This window comes from Pelodiscus sinensis, chromosome 3, assembly GCF_049634645.1.
Source record: "Pelodiscus sinensis isolate JC-2024 chromosome 3, ASM4963464v1, whole genome shotgun sequence".
Classification (NCBI taxonomy): Eukaryota; Metazoa; Chordata; order Testudines; family Trionychidae; genus Pelodiscus; species Pelodiscus sinensis.
This window is the reverse complement of record NC_134713.1, coordinates 104,703,943-104,730,009: the sequence shown is the minus strand read 5'-3', so window position 1 is coordinate 104,730,009 and position 26,067 is coordinate 104,703,943. Positions and strand designations below refer to the sequence as shown.

General features: G+C 48.3%; 1 long non-coding RNA gene across 1 annotated transcript; it reads right to left on the bottom strand.

Moving 5' to 3' along the window:
- Positions 1-252: 252 nt before the first annotated feature.
- On the bottom strand, positions 253-21,981 carry LOC142827909 (uncharacterized). The gene is made up of 5 exons (XR_012902712.1): positions 21,843-21,981; positions 17,840-17,918; positions 4,619-4,728; positions 4,003-4,096; positions 253-2,949 (listed from the first exon to the last, which is right to left on the bottom strand). It is a non-coding gene; the product is annotated as an uncharacterized LOC142827909 (long non-coding RNA).
- Between the last annotated feature and the right edge of the window lie 4,086 nt (positions 21,982-26,067).

The following is a 26,067-nucleotide window of genomic DNA, read 5'->3' as shown; positions in this document are numbered from 1 at the left end:
GCTGGAGACCCTTCCCAAATAGGCCACAAACCCTTGAACACCCAGCGCTTCAGCTGCCAATCCCACCAGCGGGAAGCCTCATGAGAAAAACGGCTCATGCACTCCAGCTCTCTCTATGCCACAATCAGCCCCAGGCTTAACACCCAGGTGAGGGATTATAGAACCCCTTTTTCCTGTCCCAAAGAACCAGCCACAAATTCCCAGTCAGTTGCTCTTTGGATCTTGTCCACAAGATCACGCTGAGCCAATCCTTTAGAATCTAAAAGTTTATTATTAAAAGAAAAAAGCATGAGTGCAAGGTTGTTAAGGAGGATACATTACATGCGCCGAATCACTGAGTTCTCGGTGCAGGCTCTTTGTAACATCTCTGCTAACTGCTATCTTAAAAGTCTCCGGTGTACATCCTATGGGTGAAAGATTCTTCCCGGTTCAGTATTCCTCACAAGGCTGCATCGGAGATCGGGGCGGAATTCAAGGGAAGATGGAGCGTGCCTTTTATATCCATCCCTGGTGTCTTCAAAGCTGGAGCAGGTCACATGGCTCAGTGACCTATCCTTGTGTTCCAAGTCAGCAGTCATGCTATTGGCTGGTTTGCAGGTCCCAGACACATTCTTCACGCGTGTATTGGCCTCTCTGAGAGCCTTGCTAATTAGCATGGTTACTGACTGAACTTTCCTGGGCCTTTGATCTGTCTCAGACAATCTTCCAGTAGAAGCACAGAATACATATTTAAAATTCCACATACAGATATCATACAAGTAAATGAACATACAGAATTAATAGAACATAAACTTTAATTTGACACCTCATTGGGCCCCCTTTGTACAGGCTTTGGGGGCAAACACGTCCCGTCCCGTCCGTCTCCCCCCCCCCCCCCCCCATGGATGCAGCAGTGACCTGTCTGATCCCCTTAAAATCCAGTAACATGACAGCCTCAACACCCTTGCACCCCTGTGTGTCTATTAGGCTGTATTGCTTCCTGCCACAAGGCTTAGTCAGGGTGCCTGCGGCTTTAAGCGGGGCCAGGAGACAGGAACTATAGCATCCTGATTAATTTGAACTGCTAAAAACAACACTGCAGCCCCAGGAACAGCCAAGCCACCACCTGAGCTCCGGACTTGGCATACAGGGCAGTTTCCCATCATGCGGCCCTGCCCCAGCTTCAGCACTTCTCCAAGGCTGGAGCTGGTGCCAGAGCCCCATGGTGGCTGCCTAGCTGCACACAGGTCAGGCCGCATGGACCCCACGCCGCTGGGAAAGCTCCAACGGAGAAGGCAAGTGTATCCCACACAGGAGCCCATAGCAGGAAGCTGCTGGGCAGAGGAGCAAGGTCAGGATGGCGGCAGGGCTCAGATGGGGGTGGTGTTGGCGAAATGGTGTAGGGTTGCCAGGTGTCTGGTATTGAACCTGACCACCTGGTATTTTCACCCGTCTGGCAAAAAAATCAGACAACACCGGACTTAGGTATTTTAAAATACCTAAAGTGTCTGGTATTTTCTGGCCAGGAGACAAAAACCCCAGGGGCTTACCTGGTTCCACAGGGGAGCTGTCCTGTCCCAGCACAGGAAGACAAGCAACCTGTTAGGGCCAAAAAGCCTCAAAAGCATTTCTTAAAGGGGCCATACTTTTTTAATATTTTTTTTTTTTAATTTAACTCTTGGTGTCCTTTTTCTTGCTCAACAACTTTAGCCCCCTCTCCCCCCCCCCCCCCCCCCATTTTTAACTATCCCTTGTTGGAGTATTCCTGCTTATATAACAATTTAAAATATATACTAAGATATACATTAATGAGGAGGGTGGCACAGGTCTGAACAAGCACATGTGACCTCAATATTGGCACACAAGACAAAACTCACTCTGCTCAGGGATGGAAAAATCTTGGTGGGAACATGACTTCTTCTTCCCCCCCCCCCCAGCCAGCCACACACCCTAGCTGCAAGCAATTGTAGGAAAGACTTGCAAAACCTTATGAGACTTGCACATTGTCACAGGGGTTATTGGAACCTGCCTTAGACCTCTCATGATGCAGTTTACTCCCACCCCGATATCAATGGCAAACAAGCAATACTTTTTGACCATGTTTTTCAAAAGTCTGCCTTAGGCTGGGGCTAGTGGAAGTTGTGGGGCCCTGCTAGTGTCTAAGATGGGATCAAAAATGAGGGGGGCTCCGTGTGCTGCCAGAGCAAGGTCTGGCGGGGGGGAGGGGGCGCGAGCCAGGAACATAGAATGCGGGCAGGAGAGAGGGTTCAGGAGCAGGCTGGGGGGGGGGGGGGGGAAGGTGTGGGGTCTGGGCGTGAGAGGGTGCTAGAGTGTGGTGGTGCAGGGTTATGGGCAGGAAGAAGGGTGCAGGAGCGGGATGGGGCTGCAGAATCTGGAAATAGGGACCGTTGCAGGAGTGTGGAGGGTCTGGGCAGGAGTTGGAGTGTACATATGGAGTCTGGGCAGGAAGGAGGGTGCAGGAGTGTGGGATCTGGGCTCGAGGGCACCTTTCCGGCACAGCTCAAGTAGATGTAGCTACTTGTTAGGAATAAGGTCTCAACACTCTGGATGTGGTGAAAACAAGTCGGAGGATTTATTACACACAGCACTGGTCGAGCGAGAACCAGGGGTTAAGCTGGAACACACTGGTTAAGCAAAACATTACAATACATTATATCGGGGAGGAGGGTGCGCGGCGGACGGAGGGCAAGCAATTCCATAGGTTCTAGCAGCAAGACCAAATGAGCACATAAGCCAATCTACTATGAAGGTTACACAGCAACTCCGCCCATCGCCAATTAAACTTCTTATCAGTAATACAGGTAGTTATTCCTAACAAGCTAAGTAAACCAAACAAAAAAAGCCAGACAATTCAATGGCAACTTTTGTCTAAAAAAGTTATGATGCGTATACAGGAGGACGATGCCGCCTCAAGCTGGCGTGATGATCCTTGGGTCCTGGGCCCATTATCTAGGATTAAAGGAAAACAGTAAGAACATATCACACTCACTAACATTAACAAGGCTGGTGAGGGCCCTTGGATTGTGGTTGCCAGGGCGACCAGGGTCATGTATCTGCCTGTGCTGTGCAGGTCACAGGCACGGTGACAAAACCTGGGACAAATGTCCTTTGTCACACGGTGCACTGCGCTCTGCATCAATGCTAGCACTGCTAGTGAGGATGTACTGCACCGACACAGTGACTGGGTATGTCCACAGCCATTGAACTTAATTTTAGTGTAGACACCGCCTCAGAATGACACTAGCCTGAGAACCAGGCAAAGGGGAGAACTGAACCTTAAACTCTCAGTTTGGGGAGAGCACTGACCCCTGGCTTGTAAAGCCGATGGTGATACAGTCTTCGCTGCCCAGATTATGAATGCAAAACGGCCTAGGAACCAACTTTTCAGATGGGCCCCCACATGTGCAATTGGCAGGTGAACTCCTGTTTTCCATTGGGGTTTTGATGGGCAATAGGCATCTGGAGTGCTAGTGAGGTGATCTATCATCTGTGAGGAATCAGAAAGATAGGCTTGCGGGGAACATCTACTCTGAAAGCTCAGGCGCCAAGTCAACTTAGGTGCCTATAAGGTTCAGTGGCAGAGTAAAACTGGAATTTAGACACCTGAATTCAGATTCACACTTCAACTCCTGAGTTTGTGTCTAAGTACCTTTGTGAGTCAAGATGCTAAGTCCAGAACAGCTGTGTGTGTGTGTGTGTGTGTGTGTGTGTGTGTGTATGTGGAAACAGAACCAACAGCGAAATGTTAGATGGCAAGGCTTCCTACTGAAGAGGAAGGATCCCACAATGAAAAGAGAGAGGGAGAGGCCATATTCAAAAACGGGCACAAGGAGTAGGGGGACAGCTCCAGCTCCTGTTGGCATTAGGACACATTACAATCAATAGGGAAAAGAGGAGGTTATATCTTTTATCGGGGAACCGGGAGTAGCAGAAGGGGGCAGCTATATCTCCTAAAAAGCACTAATGGCAGAAGACGTACGCAGTGAATAGTGGGAGACTTACCATAATTCTTCTATTCCAGTCCTCAGCAATCAGGCGTCCATTTCAATATGGCATCCAGTTTCTGGAACTACGTTTCATTGAAGACGATCACAAACTAGAAAGAGTGCAGACAAACAACAAGGCAGAAAATCTATACAACAGTACCTATATGAAGACAGACTTAAAAAACTGGCCTTGCTTTCACGTGTTACACTGGGTATTCTGAAGGAACATACGGCCTTTGTCTCCTCCTCAGGCAACAAGCAAAAGCCAATGGCAACATTACTTAAGACCTATTACGGAATGCAAACGGTCACATTTGGGACTAGACTGCAGAGGATAAAGCGGTTCCTAAAATACTCAATGGGCGTGATGGACCAGGCCGGGTCTGGGCACTGCTGAGGGCATCCACTGAGGGCGAATTGCTCAAAACCCAGGGCGGCTCATTACAGCCCCAGACTGGAGACTATTTGCAAACAGGTCATATACCAGTCAGGCAGAGCACTTCAGCTGCCAATCCAACCACAGCAGGAAACCTCAAGAGCAAAACCCCTCTGACACCCCAACTCTCCGTGCGCCACAATCAGCCCCAAGTCTGCACACAGGTGAGGGGGTGATAGAACCAAATCTCACCTACCCCAAACAGGTCTTTCCAGTCCCAAAGAACCATCCACAAATCCCCGGTCAGTTTATACTTCGGATCTTACCCACAAGATCACGCTGAGCCAATCCTTCAGAATCTAAAACCTAAAGGTTTATTAATAAAAGAAAGAAAAGCACGAGAGTAAGGTGGTTAAGGAGAATACATTACATGCATTGAATCACCAAATTCTCAATGCAGGCTCCAGGCAGACATGTCACAAACTGCTATCTTAAAAGTCTCTGGTTTACATCCTATGTCAGGATGGGCCAACAAGTCTTCCAGTCTCGCTGTTCCTGGCAAGGCTGCATCTGGAATCAGTAGCAGATTTGAAGGCAAGATGCAGTCCACCTCATGGCGTTTTATATTCTCCCCTGGTATCTTCCAAGCTGGAGCAGGTGACATGGCCAAGTGACCTATCCCTTAGTCTCATGTCACAAGCTATGATATTGGCTGGCTTGACGGTCCCAGACACATTCTGCAAGTGTGTATTGGGCACCTTGAGAGCCATTGCTAATTACCAGAGTCATTGACTGGACATCCGTCCCTATAAAAAGGCACTTCAGGCCAGTATCAGCACAAAGTCCATATCCATAATTCAACATATAGACATCATAAAAGTACATGAACCACACACACAGAATCATTAGAACATAAGCTTTCATTTCACACCTCACATCGGCTCCTACGTACACAACCCCCTGTGGACGCAGCAGTTATCTGGCTGCTCCCTTTAAAATCTAGTAATGGGGCACTGGGCTGAAAACATGTGCTAAGAACTTAACCCTTAGGAGACTGAGGAGAAGGAAGGGCACCTGACACACTATCATGACCCATTAGAGTAGGGAGAAAAGGAAGGAAGAAAAGTACAGGGGAAAAGAGCACGAGAGACCAAAAAAAAAAACCCTTCAAAAATGGCATGATGGTGCTACCCTGCTGCCTACTAAGCAGACCTCTATGCCGGGCACTAGGGGCCAGAGTGGAAGGAGAGAGGGAACGGGCACCTAGGTAAGAAAAGTACTAAAAGGAGTGCGTGCTATCCTGCCCTGGTGGCAACTGGGAGAAAGGGGACACGGGAGAAGGGGGGCGCTATACCTTAGAATGGCCACTAGGGCGCGGCAGAAGCGAGTGGGGGGGAAGGGCCAGCGAGGCCCGGTGGTTCGCCTCCCAAACAGCGGGGACAGGCGAGGAGCCAGGAGGGATGGACGGGTGAGGTCAACGGTCTAAAGGGCCATAGCGGGAGGAGAGCAGGAAAGGGGCCGCTGCCCAGCCTAAGGGGCAGCAGAGGGCAACCCAACGGCCACACCTGTACAACGGGCACTAGGGGCCAAGGCGACAGGCAAGGCCCACGCGGGCAGCTATAATGCACACAGGGCCTGAGGGGAAAGCCAGGCAGCAGTACTGAAGAGGGAGAGAGTGTCTAAGGGGCAGCCCTACCGTATGAAAGGAGGAAGCATTAAGGAGACTCAGGAGAGGGAAGGGCACCGACACCGTACAGCACCCCTTAGGAGGAGCATGGATGCAGGGCAGCCAAGAGGAGGCCCGGGCCACGCCCAAGGAACAGCAGCTTGGAGCCGAGAAGGGAAGCGGGCAAAGGGGAGCCTGTACGGCGTAACGGGCACTCGGAGCAGCAGAGGACAGGGGCATGGGGAAGCCAAAAGGGGACTGGGTCCAGAAAAGGGACTAGAGGGCGCCAAGCGGCTCCCTAGTGGCCGTCAGGCAACACGGACACTGCCGCCGCCGCCGCCGCCTCTATTGCCCCGTCATGCAGCACACCTGGCCCCTAAACTCCCCTTTCGCCTTCTCTATCCCACACTGGGTCTCGTGCAGTAGAGCTGCCCTTTCCCCCCCCCCTCCCAGTCCGCGGCCCCTACTGCCCGTTGACTCTGAGGAGGGGAAAAAGGGCAGCTCTACCGCGTAAAGGCCACTGCAGGAGGCAGAAGGTCCCAGGGGAATTAGGGGCGGCCACGCTGAAGAAGGGGGCAATACAGACAGCCGGGACGAGCCGAGCGGGCAAGCAAGCGCCCGACCCGCATCACGGGTACCGGCCCCGGAGGGGGGGGGGGGGGGGGGCGCGCAATAGGAAAAAGGGGAGGCCAAACTGCGGAATGGTCACCAGGGCTCAGCAGAGGACACTTCCTCGGCCTCACAAGACGCTAGGGAGAGCCGAGGCTCAAGGAGGGACGGGTGAGGTCCAGGGCCTAAAAGGCCATAGCGGGAGGAGAGGAGGTGTTTATGCGGCTAAGGGGGCAAAGAGGCCCACCTATATGCTGGGCACTTGGGGCCAGAGCGGAAGGAGAGAGTGCGAAGGGGCACCCGGGGCAGAAAAGGACTAAAAGGAGTGCGTGCTATGCTGCCCTGGTGGACACAGACGCTGAAAAGCAGGGACAGGGCAGCTCTAGGAGCTCGCGGGCACTGCAGACAGAAGAAGCGTGTCAAAGAGAAAAGGGCCGTCTCTTTTGCCTACTGTGAAAAGGATGTGTTGAAGCTTACTTGGAATATGTCAAATGAGCACTAGTTTAATTGTAACTGTCAAAGAGAGGCAGCATTGTGAGATACAGGAGATAAAAATGAAAACAAAATTTGATTAGATGACCAACAATAACCCCGCCGCTTTTAAACGAGTAAGTAACTCAGACAGCAGTATGCAACAAATGTGCTAATTACCTCAAAAGGAGCAGACGAAAGTTTTTGTAAAAGCAGAATAAGACAACAAAAATCTAATGTCAGCAATTGTCAAGCGAGTGGAGGAGTACTAAAAATACTAAAACAAGTTAGCTGAAACAGACTAAGAGTGGACGGGTTGCGAATCTAAAAAACTAAATTTAATCAACTAAAGCTCCCTCTTTGGCGCTGAATCTCGCTGCCGTACATAAGCTCCGAAAGGGGAACAAATAAACTCTAAAAAAAGAACGAACACCAGTCGTAAGTTGCAACAAAAAATCTAAGGAAAGAAAAAACAAAGAAAAGAATATCTCCTGAATCTAAGCAAAGCTTCTATCTTTCTTAACATAAAGATTATATATTTGTTAACTCCATAAATTGTTTAAAAGTAAATCAGGCGTGTATATCTGTAAGAGAAGTTAGTATTTCTTGGGGTTTTTTTTTTTTTTTTTTTTTTTTTTAACTGTACTATTTTTCTACTTTCTTTGTATATTATATGGTCTTAAAAAATCAAAAATAGTAAATTGATTTCAATAGAAAATTAATTATAAAGTAAATAGAAAAAATCTGTTTGACCCTAAAAAAAAAAAAAGTATTCCTCTGTCTGTAGTTTCAAATCCTTTAAAGAACCAAACCCAGTTACCAAAATGGCGTCACGAACAGGATTTGACAAGAGCAGAAGATGCCCTTTTGATAAGTTAAACAAAACAGAAGGTATAAAACCTCTCAACCACTAGTTCTATCGTAATAAAGATGAAAGGGAAGAAAAACATGCTCAAAATAAGAGCACTTCTAGCAATAGGGGAAAAAAATCATACCTATAACCCTACATGTAACATGTTCAAAGTTAAGATGTTTAATAGCTAATAATGATCTAGCAAAATAAAAGTTAAAAGATTGCAAAATACTATTACCAGACGTAACACAAAAAACCCCATCTAAAGAAACAAATTAGAAAAAACTGCAAAACATATTAGAAAGAACAGCCGATACGCGACAGATCCGTACCGAAATAGAAGTAGCCCAGAAATATTAAAATTGCCAAGTCAAACAACTAACAAGTACTAGAAGACCTTATAAAATATGCTAAAAAAAAGAAAAGAAAATATTTAACTGCCGACAAATGAGATCCAACTAAAGGGGTCCGTGTACTTTAGCACTAGTTGAAAAAAGCCAAAAACAGTTAACAGCAGCACAGAGAGCTGATCCTCACCAATTTAAATATATACAAGATCCAGGTCAGATAACAAGAAGACAAAGTAACACCACAAACAGTATAGCAAAGAGTAGAAGAGAACGAAAGAAACCAAAGCCTAAAATTGTAGCCAACAGCCCTAACAAAGACTAGTGTTTGGGGAATATTAGAAACTATAAATGATTTAAAAGTAGTACGCAAACATACCTCAGCACCAACATACGATCCCCCGAGAGACACGCGTAAAACGTGCGAAAATTTCCAAACCCCGAAGAAGGGGAAAGACCCAAACACAGAAGAAAAAGCCATATTTAGTTTTCTGTTAAGAAATAGATACAGTAAACCAGATTTTAACAAGATAACGCCCCAAGAACAGAAACAAGCAGCAATAGAAAAAAAAAGATAGCAGGAATAGACAAAAATTCTCTAAATCAAAAAACGAGTAGCAGAAGCCCCGAAACAATCCAAGAAAAAAAGATAATAGAATTTATATAAGTGCTGAAGTATTAAATTAGAACACCAAGAATTATGAACAATTTAAATAGTTATTAGATACAAAAGCCCAAATAACCATAATAAATGAAGCAAAAGTACCACATTAAAAAAGAAAACGTAAAATATGAACGTCAAGACTAAATGAAGATAAAATGTATCAACCAGAAGTAATAAAAGTAAAACAAAAACAGAATGTAACAAAAACCACAGTAGTACTAAAAGAAAAGAATATACTAAGCATAAATATAATAATACAGAATCCAACAATACGACAGAATTTAAAAACAGTATTATCAATACAAATATCCAATGAAAAATTACATGTCACAAAAGGTGAATAGTATACCAACAAAAGCAGAAAGAAAAGAACCCATTAATCAGTCATTAAAAGAGTTACTAATAAATTAAACAAGTATTACACACCCAATATAAAAGTCCAGCATAAAGAATACCAAAAAAAAAGAGAAAAGAGATTATAGAAAAATAAATGAAGCAATACAACCAGTTGCCTTTACCACCACCCCCCCTAAAACAAACCAACTATAGAACAATATTTAAAAGAAAAAGAAGAATTAAAATAAAGAGCACTAATAGATTTAAACGATATGTTTTATAGTATACCTATAAAAAAGAACCTTAAATTTTTCAATTAGAAGAAAATACTATAGGTGGAACGCATTACCCCCAAGGTTATAAAAATTCACCAGCACATTAGCAACAGATGCCATAAAGTATACCCTTAGTCAACAAAGTTAAGAACAAGATCCCCGAATAGTATACTATGTAGATGACCTTTTAAGAAGAGACAAGACACAAGAAGCTATAGAACACTTAACCACTCAAAGATAGCAAATAAACGAAAGAAAAGTAACTATAGCCCAAAGTAAATACTCCCTTCTAAGAATTCAAGTGATAGAAAATAAAACAATAAGTACAACTTACCCCAATGGTGTAAGTAAGTAGTTAAATAACCCTCCGAAAACCCACAAACAGCTACAAGAAGTTTTAAGCCTAGTAAATTATAATGAAGCAAGTATTCAACAGTTAAGACATAAAATAAAACCCTTATTGAAATTATTAAAAAGAAAGAAAGAAAGATTTAATTATCTACAATGAAAAAGCCCAAGCAGCCTTAATAGAATTAAACCAAAATTTGTAACACCCCACTCTATTAAAAAAGTAAGACCCTAAGAAACCCCCAAGAGAATTACAAATTAACTAGAATGAAGAGTGGGTAACACAAAGAGAAAAACAAGAAAAAGTAGATAAATTGATTTTGCAATTTAACAAACCCCCAAAACATTATAGTGAATATAGAAAACTATTATAAGTTTAATAAAATAAAAGATAAGTACTTTTTTAAATGACAAGTGTAAGTCTTACTTTACACACTCCAAAAGTGTCAGCTTTAGCATAGCTTACCATAAAAATAATACCACCAAACTTTGAAAGCCAGACAAATACTTAAGAAAAACTGTATTATAGCGAGCTAGTTAGTCAAATGTTAAACTAAGAAAAAATGTAATGCCCTAAAGCCCCAAAAGCTACACCAAGAATAACAGAAACACCCTAGATATTAACAGATAAAAGCATGAAAGGGGGAAAAACAAAAGCAAGATATTACTGTACCAAATGTGAAAACAAGTTCTTTATTGTGTTAAAAGAAAAGAAGCAGAAGTAGAAAAAGTTAGAATAAGATTACAACATACACAAGAAAGTCACCATAAAAATTAAGCATAGATAGTATGTATGGTATAAAAAGACTGTTAAAAAAGAACACAGACATTGAAACACATGCAGGGTGGAGAGAAATATAGACCATCATCAGAAATCACGTAAGTGGTACATCAGTAAAACATATCCCTAGCCATAAAGAAAGATACAACACTAACCACAAACAACTAGATCAAGAATTGCAAGAATTTAAAGTGTTAGTAGAAAAAAACAAAGAAAAAGAAGAAGTAAATCCATTCATAAAATACTTACATGAATACACAAGCCACTTTGAAGACACAAAAAGAAAGAGAATAGATAAAGCAATATACAGGAAGAGAATCAAGAATTAAAATAAAAGAACATGAAAAAATACATAAAAGCCTGTAAAATTTGTCACAATACTAAACGTATAAATCAGCTAAAATATGCCTAATAAAGCATATAACCCAGAATATCATAAACCAGGAAACCATTAGCAAACAGATTTATAATAAGACCATTACCGAGTGCTAAACAATACCCAAAGCGAGTAGTTGTGGTAGAGTTAAGAAATCAGAGTACTATAGTAATTCCTTTTTAAAAAACCAAAAGCAAAACACATACTAAAAGCCTTAGAAAAAATAATAGCAGCTTAAAGACGCCCACAAATAATACAATCAGATAGAAGCCCACCATTTAGAAGTAAAAAATTAGAACAATAGTCCATAGAAAAAGGCATAACATAGCATTTAAATTTCCCATACCATCCTCAATCCAACAAAGTAGCAGAAAAGAAAACTGATACCTTAAAACAGCAACTAAAAATAGCACCTTTAAAGGTTAACACCTAGTATTAGATACAGTTTTATTAAATGTAAATGAACATACAAGCCGACAGCCAGATATAAAACCCAAGCAGCAACCAAACTAAAAAAAGCCCTCCTATAAAGCAAAGAGAAAAAATATAGATTGTATAGCCAACGAAAAATAAAGAGAAAAGAGTAGCATTAGAAAGACCAAAAAAGTTACCATTCACCTATGTAATCACAACAAAAACAAGAAAAAGATTAGCACACCATAATTAGCTAAGTAGTAAAGAATGAAATTAACAGTTCCACAAGATTATATATTACAAGTTGTTCATCATCACTAAAAATCACGTTAACAGTGCAAGATAGACCAGCTTAAATAGTAAGTATGATCCATTACAACAAAACTAGACCCAAGTCAAAAACACCACCACCACCCAAACTAAATTAGCTAACAAACCAGCCCAGTGGCAAGTGTGTAAAATAAACTATACCACCCCCACTAGGAAAGAAGAAGTACAGGCAGTCCCCGGGTTACATGGATCCGACTTACATCGGATCCCTACTTACAAACGGGGTGAGGCAACCCCGCACTCGCTGCTTCCCCCCAGCGGACCAGGGAGACGCGGAGCGGCTTTTCTCAGCAGACACCTCAGCTTGAGAATAAAGGACTGAGGGAAGTGAGGTGTGGGAGAATAAAACTGAGCTCTGGAGAAATGTTTGGCTAGAGTTTCCCCCTACAGTATGTACCAGTTCCGACTTACATACAAATTCAACTTAAGAACAAACCTACAGTCCCCATCTTGTACGTAACCCGGGGACTGCCTGTAAATCAAACTCTAGTTATAATTCAACAAAATGATACCAGTTAGAATATGTCCCGCTTGTATAGTATTAAAGCTAACATGAACAATTAAGTAAACAAATCATATGAAAGCGCACACTCCCCCCTCTCCCCCCCATACAATGATAAGCATACAAGCCCCAAACCAAAGTTTATTTAGCTTTAGCATAACACCATTATATGGCGTATAGCTTAATATTAGCAACCCAACAGAAACACACAACCCATAGATCCAAACCACATTTGTTAACAATTCCACTATCTGGAACCACAGCCTTAGCTACATCAGATAGTAATGCAACCCTTCCAACATTAACAGTTGTAATACCCCCCTCAAATTTACAACCAACAAAAACAGGAAGAGTAATAATAAGATTGCAACCAGCATATAAAAAAGAAAGAAAGAATAGAACATAGTATAAATTGCACAACATGAAAGTCACGAAAAAAGAAAAGAAGATATATAAGCAACCAAAAAAATTATTAAAGCAATGGGAGGAGGATGTAAAACCAGATTTGTTAGCAATTAATTCATTAAGTAGAAAAATAATAGTCACCATGAAAAAGCTGAAACGGCAAAATTATTACATTAAGTAAATACAGCTGTAAACATATCTAATACAAATGCCGATAAAACAAGAATAAAGTAAAAATATATCTATGTATTTAAATAATCTAAATTGCATAAGTTTGTACAGTAGTAGTAGTAGTAGTAGTAGTTTTAGAAAAAAATTATTGCAAAAAATTAAGAAAGATGAGAGAGGGATAAGTAAAAAAGCACCATTCGTCAAAATACCAGATACAGCACAAATCAGTCATGAAATAACATCCCATAGAATTAATATAAGATAAGAAGCAATAATTATACCAACAAGAAAGATATAAAGAAACAAGTGAAGTATAAAGAAAAAGAATAGTTTCTACACCTAAGCATTAATGTAATAGTTCAGAAAAGTTCAAGATGTGTAAACCAGCATTGTTTAATAGACAAAAAGTTGTGTCCACATTAACGAGTAAAATTAATTAGTTACCAAATAAATGTAAAGAATACATAAGCTCTAACCAAACCCATTTAATTGTTTGTCACTGTAGTGACTCAATTTAGCAATTGTTAAGCAAAAAAATAATGCATAATAAATGTTATGTTATACCAGTTAAAATGAATGTCACCGTACCTTTTCGTAATGTAAACAAACTATAAAACTTAACACAAATGAGTTACAACTGCACTAAAAAAAGCAATAAGACTACTGAACAAAATATAGTGTCGTAGATCCGATTTTTAACAAAAGAAATGAAAGCCATAACAAAACAAACTTTCCAAGACACCCAAGTAATATTACCAGTAGAGCATTTCACAATACAAAAACTAAACTTACAAAAAATAGAAGTTATAAATCTAGACGTAAAGAAACGAAATTAGAACATTTTGTTAAAAGTTAGAAAATGTATTAAGCTAGCAATCAAGAATCAAACTGTAAAACACGTAAACGAATCACCCATAACAATAGTAAACGTATTACATAATTTAGATAAAACAATTAAGTATAAAAAGTACAAGATGACAAAAAGCAAGTGTTTAAAACTTTTTATCCATGTTGATATCAAAAAAAGAGTTTTAGATTATTTGTACAATAATAATATTAATAATTGTAATAAGAATATTCTATATGTGTAAAAAATTTTCCCAAAAACAAACTATAAAATTTATGAAAATAAAACAAATAGAAAACGAGCAAATAGCAAATCCACAAGCACAGAGGGAAATAAAGTTATTGTAATTAAAGTGTCTCATTTGACTCAAAAGGATGTGTTAAAGCCTACCCAGAATATGTCAAATGAGCACTAGTTTAATTGTAAGTGTCAAAGCAAGTCAGCATTCTGAGATACAGGAGATAAAAATGAAAACAAAATTTGATTAGATGACCAACAATAACCCCGCCGCTTTTAAAGAAGTAAATAACTCAGACAGAGGTATGCAACAAAAGTGCTAATTACCCCAAAAGGAGCAGACGAAAGTTTTTGTAAAACCAGAATAAGACAACAAAAATCTAATGTCAGCAATTGTCAAGCGAGTGGAGGAGTACCAAAATACCCAAACAAGATATATAAAGTTAGCTGAAACAGACCAAGAGTGGACGGGTTGCGAATCCAAAATCCTAAGTCTGATCAACCAAAGCTCCCTCCCCGGCGCTGAATCTCGCTGCCGTACATAAGCTCCGAAAGGGGAACAAATAAACTCCAAAAAAGAACGAACACCAGTGGTGAGTTCCAACGAAAAACACAAAGACAGAAAAAACATAAACAAAAGAATATCTCCTGAACCTAAGCAATGCTTCTATCTTTCTTAACATAAATATTATATATTTGTTAACTCCATAAATTGTTTAAAAGTAAATCAGGAGGGCATCTCTGGAAGAGAAGTTTTTATTTCTTGCTTTTTTTAAACTGTACTATTTTTTTTTACTTTTTCTTTGTATATTATATTGTCTTAAAAAAAATCAAGAATAGTAAATTGATTTAAATAGAAAAAATAAAAAAGTCTTTGTTTGACCCTAAAAAGAGTATTCCTCTGTCTGTAGTTTCAAATCCTTTAAAGAACCAAACCCAGTTACCAAAAGGCACCTTGACTAGGAGGAGACTAGGAGAAGGGGGAGCGCTATACCTTAGAATGGCCACTAGGGCGCGGCAGGAGTGGGCGGGGGGAAGGGCCAGAGAGGCCCGGCGGATCGCCTCCCAAACAGCGGGGGGACAGGCGAGGACCCAGGAGGGATGGACGAGTGAGGTCAACGGCCTAAAGGGCCATAGCGGGAGGAGAGCAGGAGAGGGGCAGCAGACGGCGACCAAACGGCCCACACCTGTACAAGGGGCACTAGAGACCAAGGCCCACTCGGGCAGCTATAATGCACACAGGGGAAAACGAGGCAGCAGTGCTGAAGAGGGAGAGAGCGTCTAAGGGGCAGCTCTACCGTATGAAAGGAGGAAGCATTAAGGAGACTCAGGAGAGGGAAGGGCACCGACACCGTACAGCAACCCCTTAGGAGGAGCATGGATGCAGGGCAGCCAAGAGGAGGCCCGGGCCCCGCCCAAGGAACACCAGCTTGGAGCCGAGACGGGAAGCGGGCAAAGGGGAGCCTGTACGGCGTAACGGGCACTCGGAGCAGCAGAGGACAGGGGCGTGGGGAAGCCCAAAAGGGGACTGGGACAAGAAAAGGGACGAAGGGGCGCCAAGCGGCTCCCTCTCTAGACTGCTGCGCCTAGTGGCCGTCAGGCAATATGGGACACTGCCGCCGCCTCTATTGCCCCGTCAGGCAGCACACCTGGCCCTTAAACTCCCCTTTCGCCTTCTCTATCCCACACTGGGTCTCGTGCAGTAGATCTGCCCTTTTTCCCCCCCCTCCCAGTCCGCTGCCCCTACTGCCCGTTGACTCTGAGGAGGGGAAAAAGGGCAGCTCTACCGTGTAAAACCCACTGCAGGAGGCAGAAGGTCCCAGGGGAATTAGGGGCGGCCATGCTGAAGAAGGGGCAATACAGACAGCCGGGACGAGCCAAACGGGCAAGCAAGCGTCCGACCCGCATCACGGGCACCGGCCCGGGGGAGGGAGGCGCGCAATAGGAAAAAGCGGGGGAGGTTAAACTGCAGAAAGGTCACCAGGGCTCAGCAGAGGACACTTCCTCGGCCTCACAAGATGCTAGGAAGAGCCGAGGCTCAAGGAGGCACCGGTGAGGTCCAGGGCGTAAAAGGACATAGCGGGAGGAGAGGAGGTGTTTGTGCGGCTAAGGGGGCAAGGAGGCCCACCTATGTGCTGGGCACTTGGGGCCAGAGCGGAAGGAGAGAGGGAAGGGGCAGAAAAGGACTAAAAGGAGTGCGTGCTACACGCTGCCCTGGTGGCCACAGACGCTGAAAATCAGGGACAGTGCAGCTCTAGGAGCTCGTGGGCACTGCAGACAGAAGAAGCGTGTCAAAGAGAAAAGGGCCGTCTCTTACCTACGCGGCACCTGACTAGGAGGAGACTAGGAGAAGGGGGAGCGCTATACCTTAGAATGGCCACTAGGGCGCGGCAGAAGCGAGTGGGGGGGGGAAGGGCCAGCGAGGCCCGGCGGATCGCCTCCCAAACAGCGGGGGGACAGGCGAGGACCCAGGAGGGATGGACGAGTGAGGTCAGCGGCCTAAAGGGCCATAGCGGGAGGAGAGCAGGAGAGGGGCAGCAGACGGCGACCAAACGGCCCACACCTGTACAAGGGGCACTAGAGACCAAGGCCCACTCGGGCAGCTATAATGCACACAGGGGAAAACGAGGCAGCAGTGCTGAAGAGGGAGAGAGCGTCTAAGGGGCAGCTCTACCGTATGAAAGGAGGAAGCATTAAGGAGACTCAGGAGAGGGAAGGGCACCGACACCGTACAGCAACCCCTTAGGAGGAGCATGGATGCAGGGCAGCCAAGAGGAGGCCCGGGCCCCGCCCAAGGAACACCAGCTTGGAGCCGAGACGGGAAGCGGGCAAAGGGGAGCCTGTACGGCGTAACGGGCACTCGGAGCAGCAGAGGACAGGGGCGTGGGGAAGCCCAAAAGGGGACTGGGACAAGAAAAGGGACGAAGGGGCGCCAAGCGGCTCCCTCTCTAGACTGCTGCGCCTAGTGGCCGTCAGGCAATATGGGACACTGCCGCCGCCTCTATTGCCCCGTCAGGCAGCACACCTGGCCCCTAAACTCCCCTTTCGCCTTCTCTATCCCACACTGGGTCTCGTGCAGTAGAGCTGCCCTTTCCCCCCCCCCTCCCAGTCCGCGGCCCCTACTGCCCGTTGACACTGAGGGGGGGAAAAAGGGCAGCTCTACTGCGTAAAACCCACTGCAGGAGGCAGAAGGTCCCAGGGGAATTAGGGGAGGCCATGCTGAAGAAAGGGCAATACAGACAGCCGCGACGAGCCAAACAGGCAAGCAAGCGCCCGACAGGCGAGGACCCAGGAGGGATTTATGGGTGAGTTCAATGGCCTAAAAGGTCATAGCGGGAATCTAAATGGAAGGTATGCGCCCTAGCTCAGATCAAAGTATAGAAGGTGAGAAGGGGGTATTGGCTCCATTGAGGGGTATGAGGGATTAGCCGAGAGGGAAAGGATCATCTGCCTAACATTGAATACGGAACACACCAGGGAGAGAAAAGGAGGGAAAGGGTAGCAAATCTGAGTACAAGTAATGGGGACTAGGAGGTTTCAAGAGAAAAGTGGGTAAGGGATCTTTATTCTTCCTAAGGGGAGCAAACAGCAGAGGACCGTCAATCAAATAAGCGGCAGCTACACTGAGGAAGAGCGTGAGGACCAACAAAAACACATAATGGGAAAGAAGCCGTTATATTCCACAATGGAAAATAGGGTAAGAGAATCAAAGGAGAGGAAAGGGTGCGTATATTGTCAGCCACAGAAGCTATAGGTAGCAGATGCTTTCATGTTCAAGGGGCATTTATACCTGCTAAAGAGCACACATGGAAGGAATGGTAACACTAGGGAAAGGGAAGCCTTACCGTAATTCTTTTGTTCTCATCCACAGCGCTTGTGTGCCAATTCCATCATCAGGCATCATGTTGACCAATTAGAGGAAGTCTGATGAAGGAAAAAAACTAGCTTAAAACAGACAAAATCACTATAAGGCTGTGGTCACCAACAGGTCGATCGTGATCGACTGGTCAATCGTGAGGCCACGACCAGTCGATAGCGAGGCATCCTGTCCGCCCCGCCCCCATTTCCCTCCCACCCCCGAGAAGCCCCACTACCTACCTAAAGTGAAAATGGAGGTAGTGTAGGCTTCCCAGGGATGGACAGAAGTCCTGCAGCTTAGCACCACTTCCAGCGATTCCCGAAGTAGCGCTAGCTGCTCTGCCGGGTGTACTGCGGGAGGGAGCATTGGCTCCCTGCACCACACAGGAGGGGTGAGTCAGCCCCGGGGCAGGCACGCACTGGGTTTCCCTGCACGGGCGGGCGGGGGGGGGGGGGGAGAAGAGAGGAGTTCAGCCCCGGGGCAGGCACACGCTGCTTTCCCTCTGGGGTGGAATCCTGAGAGGAGGCAGAAGCAGGGGACTCTCTGCCTCCACTGGCACCCCGCTCCCCAGCCACAGAATTCTGTTCCCACTCCCCTGTTCCCAGCTACAGAAATCTGTCTCTATTCCTGTCCCCACTGACACCCTGTCCCCAGCTGCAGAAACCTTTCCCCACTGGCACTCTGTCCCCTGCTGCAGAACCCTGTCCTCTTCCCTGCCCCCCGCCGCAGAACTCTGTCCCCACAAAATGTATAATTATAAATGCTTCATTTTAGATTTAAATAGCATGAATAAAAAACATTTATTTCATAACTATAAACACATGATTTTAATTTTAAACATCGCATAATTTAAAAATAAACTGTTTATCAGAGTCTGTAAGTAAGGGCTGGGGATAGCAAGTGATGGACAGGAGGGGAATAGAGAGGGCGGGGCTTCAAAGAAGGGGCAGGCTGGTAGATCTTCGCCTGTTTGGAGATTTAAAAAGCGATCTCGGGTGTAAAAAGGTTGGAGACCACTGCTATAAGGTATATGGGCAAGGGGACACTAAGCACAATTACACTAGGCACAAGCGGTAAAATTAAAAGCGTCAGCTACACTGCGCAATAAGCACTTGGGCTAAGATGGTAGAAAAAGCTTAAAGAGCACCACTGAGGGCAGAAAAGAAGGGGAAGGAACAAGCGTGCCTATCCTGCATAACCGACACAATGGGGAGCAGAGCCCCAGAAGGCTATTCTTCACATTGGCCACTGGGGGGAAGCAGCAGGAGACGGAGGTGGACCGCTTATACAGTCTAAGCAATACGAGAGGCAGCAGAGAATTCAAAGCAGGAATAAAGTGGTGGCTGAACTAAACCAAGTCTCCTGAACACAACAGAGGAGGCATAGAAAGGGGGGGGGGGAGGAGGAGAAGAAGACACACGTAACTTTTGAAGCACAGGAGAGGAGGCCTAGATTACCTAACATGCAGTAGGCAGATGGAGAGTGAAATGGTGGGAGAGAGGGAAAGGCGGCCACCCCGGTTAATAGCCAGCACAGAGCGTAGATACTTCTATACCACAAAACAACACTACAGGTAGACTGAGGAAGGGGGAGGTAACGCACAATGGGGAGGAGAGAAGGGGAACGAAAGCAGTCCAAGTACAACGGGCACTAGGACAACAGGGAGAGGAGGAGGAAAGGGAGAAGAGGGCCAAAAGGCGGGAAAGGCAGATCGAAAGGCTAAGAGGCACAACTCAGGGCAGAAAACAGGGGCGCCTAGCCTCCATAACCAACCCTCACAAATGGCAAAAGAGGGAGGGAAGACATGTTCTACCTCCCAACGGCCACTAGGGGGCAGCACAGGGGCTGAGGGCCATTGTTCCTTCCCCCCACGCCCTCCTTTTACAACCTAATGGACGCTAGGGGCAGCAGAGTGCTCAAGAGGGCAAAGAGCCCTCCTTACTACATTACCCCTTCTAGTGTGTCTGTGCAGGGACCCGCCCCTCACCCCCGTTTACCCTCTCCACGCCATAGGGGGCGTCCTTATGCAGTAAAGCTGCCCTGTCCCCTCCTCAGAGTCAACGGGCTGTAGGGGCAGCGGACTGAGGAGGCGAGAAGGAGGCAAAACCCATATTTTAACGCCCACCAGGGCACGCAGAGGATGAAAGGGGACCGAGGGAGGATAGGCTCAATAATGAAGAACAAGCGGGAAAAGGACGCCCTTATTTCATAGCCGCTACGGGGGGCAAGAAAGGGGCAGCTCTCTTGCAAAAAGGGCAGGAAGGACAGCAGACAGTGAAAGGGGAGCAGAGGCAACTATAGCCCACAAGGGCCATTAAAAACTGAGAGGAGACAGGGGCTCAAACTACCTCAACACCAGGACTAAGTACAGCTGAAAGGAAAGTGGAGAAAAGGACGGTAATGCGCCTCATGGACGCCCCCCGAGGCAGGAGTGGGAGGAAGGGTGGCTATCCCGAGGAACAGGCTTTAGGGGCACCAGATGGAGAAATGGAAGGCTTTGCTACACAATGGGCAGTAGGGGCAAATGACTGAAGACAAAGGGGCACTTATAAAGCTAATGGGGAAACGAAGCCAGCAGAGGTGAAAGGGGGGAAAAAGAGCTGTTATAGTTTTCACAGGGCACTAGGGTGGAAGAGAGCCAAGAGCGGAAGGGAGAAGGAGGAGCAGGTAGATTGCACAAAGGGACAGGAGAGCTTCCATAGGCAGGAAGCGGCAGCTAAACTGAACAAAGTCTCCTGAATACAACAGATGAGGCATAGAGATAAAGGCGAGAGGATGAGGAGAGACATACACTTCTAATATACCAGGCACAGGTCAGCAAGCAGAGAGTCAAGGAGAAAATGTTAGGTTGCCTAACACACACTAGACAGAGGCAGAGAGTGATATTGTGGGGCAGGAAGGAGGAAAAAAGAGGTGGCCACCCTGGTTAATAGTCAGCACAGAGCGAAAGAGGGGAAGTCTCCCGTAGTGCACGTTGCTGCTCCTAGTGCCCCCTAAGCACAGCAACCACCCCTTAAACTAAAGTCCAGAGCTTCCTAGCTGTAATGTAGTACAGTTGCAAAGTCCCCGCTCCACTCCCGCCAGTCAATGAGCGCCGGACCTAGCACCCTGAGGGGACAGAGAGAGAGAGAGAGCAGTACCGTGAAGAGCAACGTACATAGGATCCGCCCTCACCTCCGACCCTTGCGCTCAGGAGGCCCCGCAGCCCCCGGGGAAAGGCGGCCCGACGCCGCGGGCCCGGCCGCCCCGCAGCCCCCGGGGAAAGGCGGCCCGACGCCGCGGGCCCGGCCGCCCCGCAGCCCCCGGGGAAAGGCGGCCCGACGCCGCGGGCCCGGCCGCCCCGCAGCCCCCGGGGAAAGGCGGCCCGACGCCGCGGGCCCGGCCGCCCCGCAGCCCCCGGGGAAAGGCGGCCCGACGCCGCGGGCCCGGCCGCCCCGCAGCCCCCGGGGAAAGGCGGCCCGACGCCGCGGGCCCGGCCGCCCCGCAGCCCCCGGGGAAAGGCGGCCGGACGCCGCGGGCCCGGCCGCCCCGCAGCCCCCGGGGAAAGGCGGCCGGACGCCGCGGGCCCGGCCGCCCCGCAGCCCCCGGGGAAAGGCGGCCGGACGCCGCGGGCCCGGCCGCCCCGCAGCCCCCGGGGAAAAGCGGCCGGACGCCGCGGGCCCGGCCGCCCCGCAGCCCCCGGGGAAAAGCGGCCGGACGCCGCGGGCCCGGCCGCCCCGCAGCCCCCGGGGAAAAGCGGCCGGACGCCGCGGGCCCGGCCGCCCCGCAGCCCCCGGGGAAAAGCGGCCGGACGCCGCGGGCCCGGCCGCCCCGCAGCCCCCGGGGAAAAGCGGCCGGACGCCGCGGGCCCGGCCGCCCCCATGTGGGACGGCACCCAAGGCAGAGTCAGGCCCCAGGCGCACGGGTTTTTAGGCCGAGCGGGTGAGGGATGCAGGGCAGGGTCCCAGCCGAAGGGGAGACTCCAGGCCCAACGGGAGGGGAATACTCACGAAGCAGCGGAACGAAAACGGCAGCGCTCAAGTCTCATCACAGACGCCAGCCTCACCTTCGGAGTCCCCACCGGCAAATAGCGCTCACCTCTGCTGCAGCTCCTTTTATATGTCCCGGCGAGGCTCTGATTGGCTGCTTTCAGACGCCTCTCTTTGATTGGCTCCTTTGCTCGCGCCTCTCTCGGTCACGTGAAGGTCTCGTGCCCTAGCCACGCCTTCCTCTGCAGGGAAGAGCCAGTTCTCTCGTATCAAAGCGCAGGAGTCCTTTCAACTTGACTTTTTGTCCTCAGACACTGGTGTGAATCTGAACTAGCTCCTCTGATTTGGAGCAGTTACATCGGTGTCACTGAAAGCCGTTTGTCCCTGGGTTTTTTTATGGTCATTTAGCTAAGGGATTTAGCCAAGGGTGGAATTTCGGGCGGGCGGGACGGACGCAGGTTGCTTTTCCTCCCGTGCCCAGACGCTAAGGGAGCGAGGGGATAGCACTTGCGTTCCTTGCTTACGTTCCCCTCGCTCCCGTAGCGTGCGGGTACGGGATGAAGAGCAAGCCGCCTCCCGGAGCGCACGGCTGCTGCCTCCCCTACCCGCCCAAAATTCCGCCCTTGGTCACACACGGCCAGGCGGCATTAAATACAGCAGAAAACTACCGGTGCAAGGCCTGCCATTGAGCCCTAGTGCCAGGACATGGCATGGCATGCCACCGGGCTTCTCTTCCACAAACTCCCTCGCCAACGGCCACAGCCTTGGCCCTCAAATGTCAGAGTGTTTCAGAGCCACGGACCGTTCCGCCTCCATTTCACACTCCTGCCGCTCGTTCCCTTAGTGCTAGCTGTATAGACACCTCTTAACCCATTTTCACCTCTCTACACCCCTTAGCAAAATGCAGGACAATGTAGCACTTTAAAGACTATCAAGATGGTTTATTAGGTGATGAGCTTTCGTGGGCCAGACCTCTGAGGAAGTGGGTCTGGCCCGCGAAAGCTCATCATCTAATAAACCATCTTGTTAGTCTTTAAAGTGCTACATTGTCCTGCGTTTTGCTTCAGCTACCCCAGACTAACACGGCTACATTTCTATCACTATTCTACACCCCTCAGTGAGTGTCGGGCAGCCTGGATTGCTGTCTCTGAGCCCCCAACACCATTGCGCCCTCTTGTGCCCATGAGGCTGTATTGGTCTTTCTCGGCGCGCAACACGATTGCGCCCCCTAGTGCCTATTAGTCTGTATTGCTGTCTCTGAGCCACTAAGACAATTCCGCCCCCTTGTGCCCTTTAGACTGTATTGCTGTCCCTCAGCCCGCAACGCCAATCCGCCCCCTAGTGCCTATTAGTCTGTATTGCTATCACTGAGCCCCCAGCACCATTTCGCCCCCCCCTACCCGTTAGTCTGTATTGCTGTCTCTGAGCACCTAAGGCAATTGCGCCCCCTTGTGCCCATTATCCTGTATTGCTGTCTCTGAGCACCTAAGGCAATTGCGCCCCCTTGTGGCCATTATCCTGTATTGCTGTCTCTGAGCACCTAAGGCAATTGCGCCCCCTTGTGGCCATTATCCTGTATTGCTGTCTCTGAGCACCTAAGGCAATTGCGCCCCCTTGTGGCCATTATCCTGTATTGCTGTCTCTGCGCACCTAAGGCAATTGCGCCCCCTTGTGGCCGTTAGCCTGTATTGCTGTCCCTCCGCCCGCAACGCCAACGCGCCCCCTTGTGCCCATTATCCTGTATTGCTGTCTCTGAGCACCTAAGGCAATTGCGCCCCCTTGTGGCCATTATCCTGTATTGCTGTCTCTGAGCACCTAAGGCAATTGCGCCCCCTTGTGGCCATTAGCCTGTATTGCTGTCCCTCGGCCCGCAACGCCAACGCGCCCCCTTGTGCCCATTATCCTGTATTGCTGTCTCTGAGCACCTAAGGCAATTGCGCCCCCTTGTGGCCATTATCCTGTATTGCTGTCTCTGCGCACCTAAGGCAATTGCGCCCCCTTGTGGCCATTAGCCTGTATTGCTGTCCCTCGGCCCGCAACGCCAACGCGCCCCCTTGTGCCTATTAGTCTGTATTGCTGTCTCTGAGCACCTAAGGCAATTGCGCCCCCTTGTGGCCATTATCCTGTATTGCTGTCTCTGCGCACCTAAGGCAATTGCGCCCCCTTGTGGCCATTATCCTGTATTGCTGTCTCTGCGCACCTAAGGCAATTGCGCCCCCTTGTGGCCGTTAGCCTGTATTGCTGTCCCTCGGTCCGGAACTCCATCGCGCCCCCTAGTGCCTATTAGTCTGTATTGCTGTCTCTGCGCACCTTAGACAATTGCGCCCCCTTGTGGCCATTAGCCTGTATTGCTGTCTCTGAGCACCTAAGGCAATTGCGCCCCCTTGTGGCCATTAGCCTGTATTGCTGTCTCTGCGCACCTAAGGCAATTGCGTCCCCTTGTGGCCGTTAGCCTGTATTGCTGTCCCTCGGTCCGGAACTCCATCGCGCCCCCTCGTGCCTATTAGTCTGTATTGCTGTCTCTGAGCACCTAAGGCAATTGCGCCCCCTTGTGGCCGTTAGCCTGTATTGCTGTCCCTCGGTCCGGAACTCCATCGCGCCCCCTCGTGCCTATTAGTCTGTATTGCTGTCTCTGCGCACCTTAGACAATTGCGCCCCCTTGTGGCCATTAGCCTGTATTGCTGTGTCTGAGCACCTAAGGCAATTGCGCCCCCTTGTGGCCATTAGCCTGTATTGCTGTCTCTGCGCACCTAAGGCAATTGCGCCCCCTTGTGGCCGTTAGCCTGTATTGCTGTCCCTCGGCCCGCAACGCCAACGCGCCCCCTAGTGCCTATTAGTCTGTATTGCTGTCTCTGAGCACCTAAGAGAATTCCGCCCCCTTGTGCCCTTTAGACTGTATTGCTGTCCCTCGGCCCGCAACGCCAATGCGCCCCCTAGCGCCTATTAGTCTGTATTGCTCTCACTGAGCCTCCAGCACCATTTCGCTCCCCCCGTGCCCGTTAGTCTGTATTGCTATCACTGAGCCCGCAGCACTCTTGCAGCCCTCCGTGTGTATCAGCCTCCACTGCCGTCTGACCGCATAACACTACGGCGCCCCCTTGTGCTCATGTCCTTCTTTTGCTGTCTCTGAGCCTCCCCAACACCATTTCGCCCCCTAGCGCCCGTTACACAGTGTTGCTGTTTCTCAGCCACCAACACCATTACTCCCCCTTGTGCCAATGAGAAAGTATTGCTCTCTGAGCACCTAAAAACACTGCACCCTCTTGTGCCCATTAGACAGTATTGCTGTCTCTGTATTGCTATCACTGAGCCCGCAGCACCATTTCGCCTCCTCCCTCGTGCCCGTTAGTCTGTATTGCTGTCTCTGAGCCCCTAACAGCATTTTGCCCCCTTGTGGCTAGTACTAGGACGTATTGGTCTCTCGCAGCTCGCAACCCCTAGTGCCTATTAGCCTGTATTGCTGCCTCAGAGCCCCCAACACCATTACGCCCTCTTCTACCCATGAGGCTGTATTGCTCTCTCCGGTCACCTAAGACCATTGCGCCCCCTTGTGTCCATTAGAACGTATTGCTGTCTCCAGAAGCATTGCGCCCCATTAGGCGGTATTGCTCTCTGGTCAGCTAACACCATTGCACCCTCTTGTGCCCATTAGACAGTATTGCCGTCTGAGCCTCCCCAACACCCCTGCGCCCCCTTGTGCCCATGAGGCTGTATTGGTCTCTCTCAGCCCGCAACAGCATTCCGCCCCCTATTACTTATCTGTTCGTGCCCAGAACACCATTACGCCCTCTTCTGCCCATGAGGTTGCATTACTGTCTCTGATCAGCTAACACCATTGCGCCCCCTTGTGCCCATTAGTCTGTATTGCTATCACTGAGCCCGCAGCACTATTGCAGCCCCCCCCCCAGCGTGAATCAGCCTCCATTGCTGTCTGACCACGTAACACTAATGCGCCCCCTCGTGCTCATGACATTGTATTGCTGTGTCTCAGCCCCCAACACCATTACTCCCCCCTTGTGCCCATTAGACGGTATTGCTCGCTCTGATCACCTACCACCATTGCGCCCTCTTGTGCACATTTTCCTGTATTGCTGTCTCTGTGGTCACACCACCATTACGCCCTCTTCTGCCTATGTGGCTGTATTGCGGTCTCTGATCAACTAATACCATTGCGCCCCCTTGTGCCCATTAGACAGTATTGCTGTCTCTGAGCACCTAAAAACACTGCCCCTCGTGTGCCCATTAG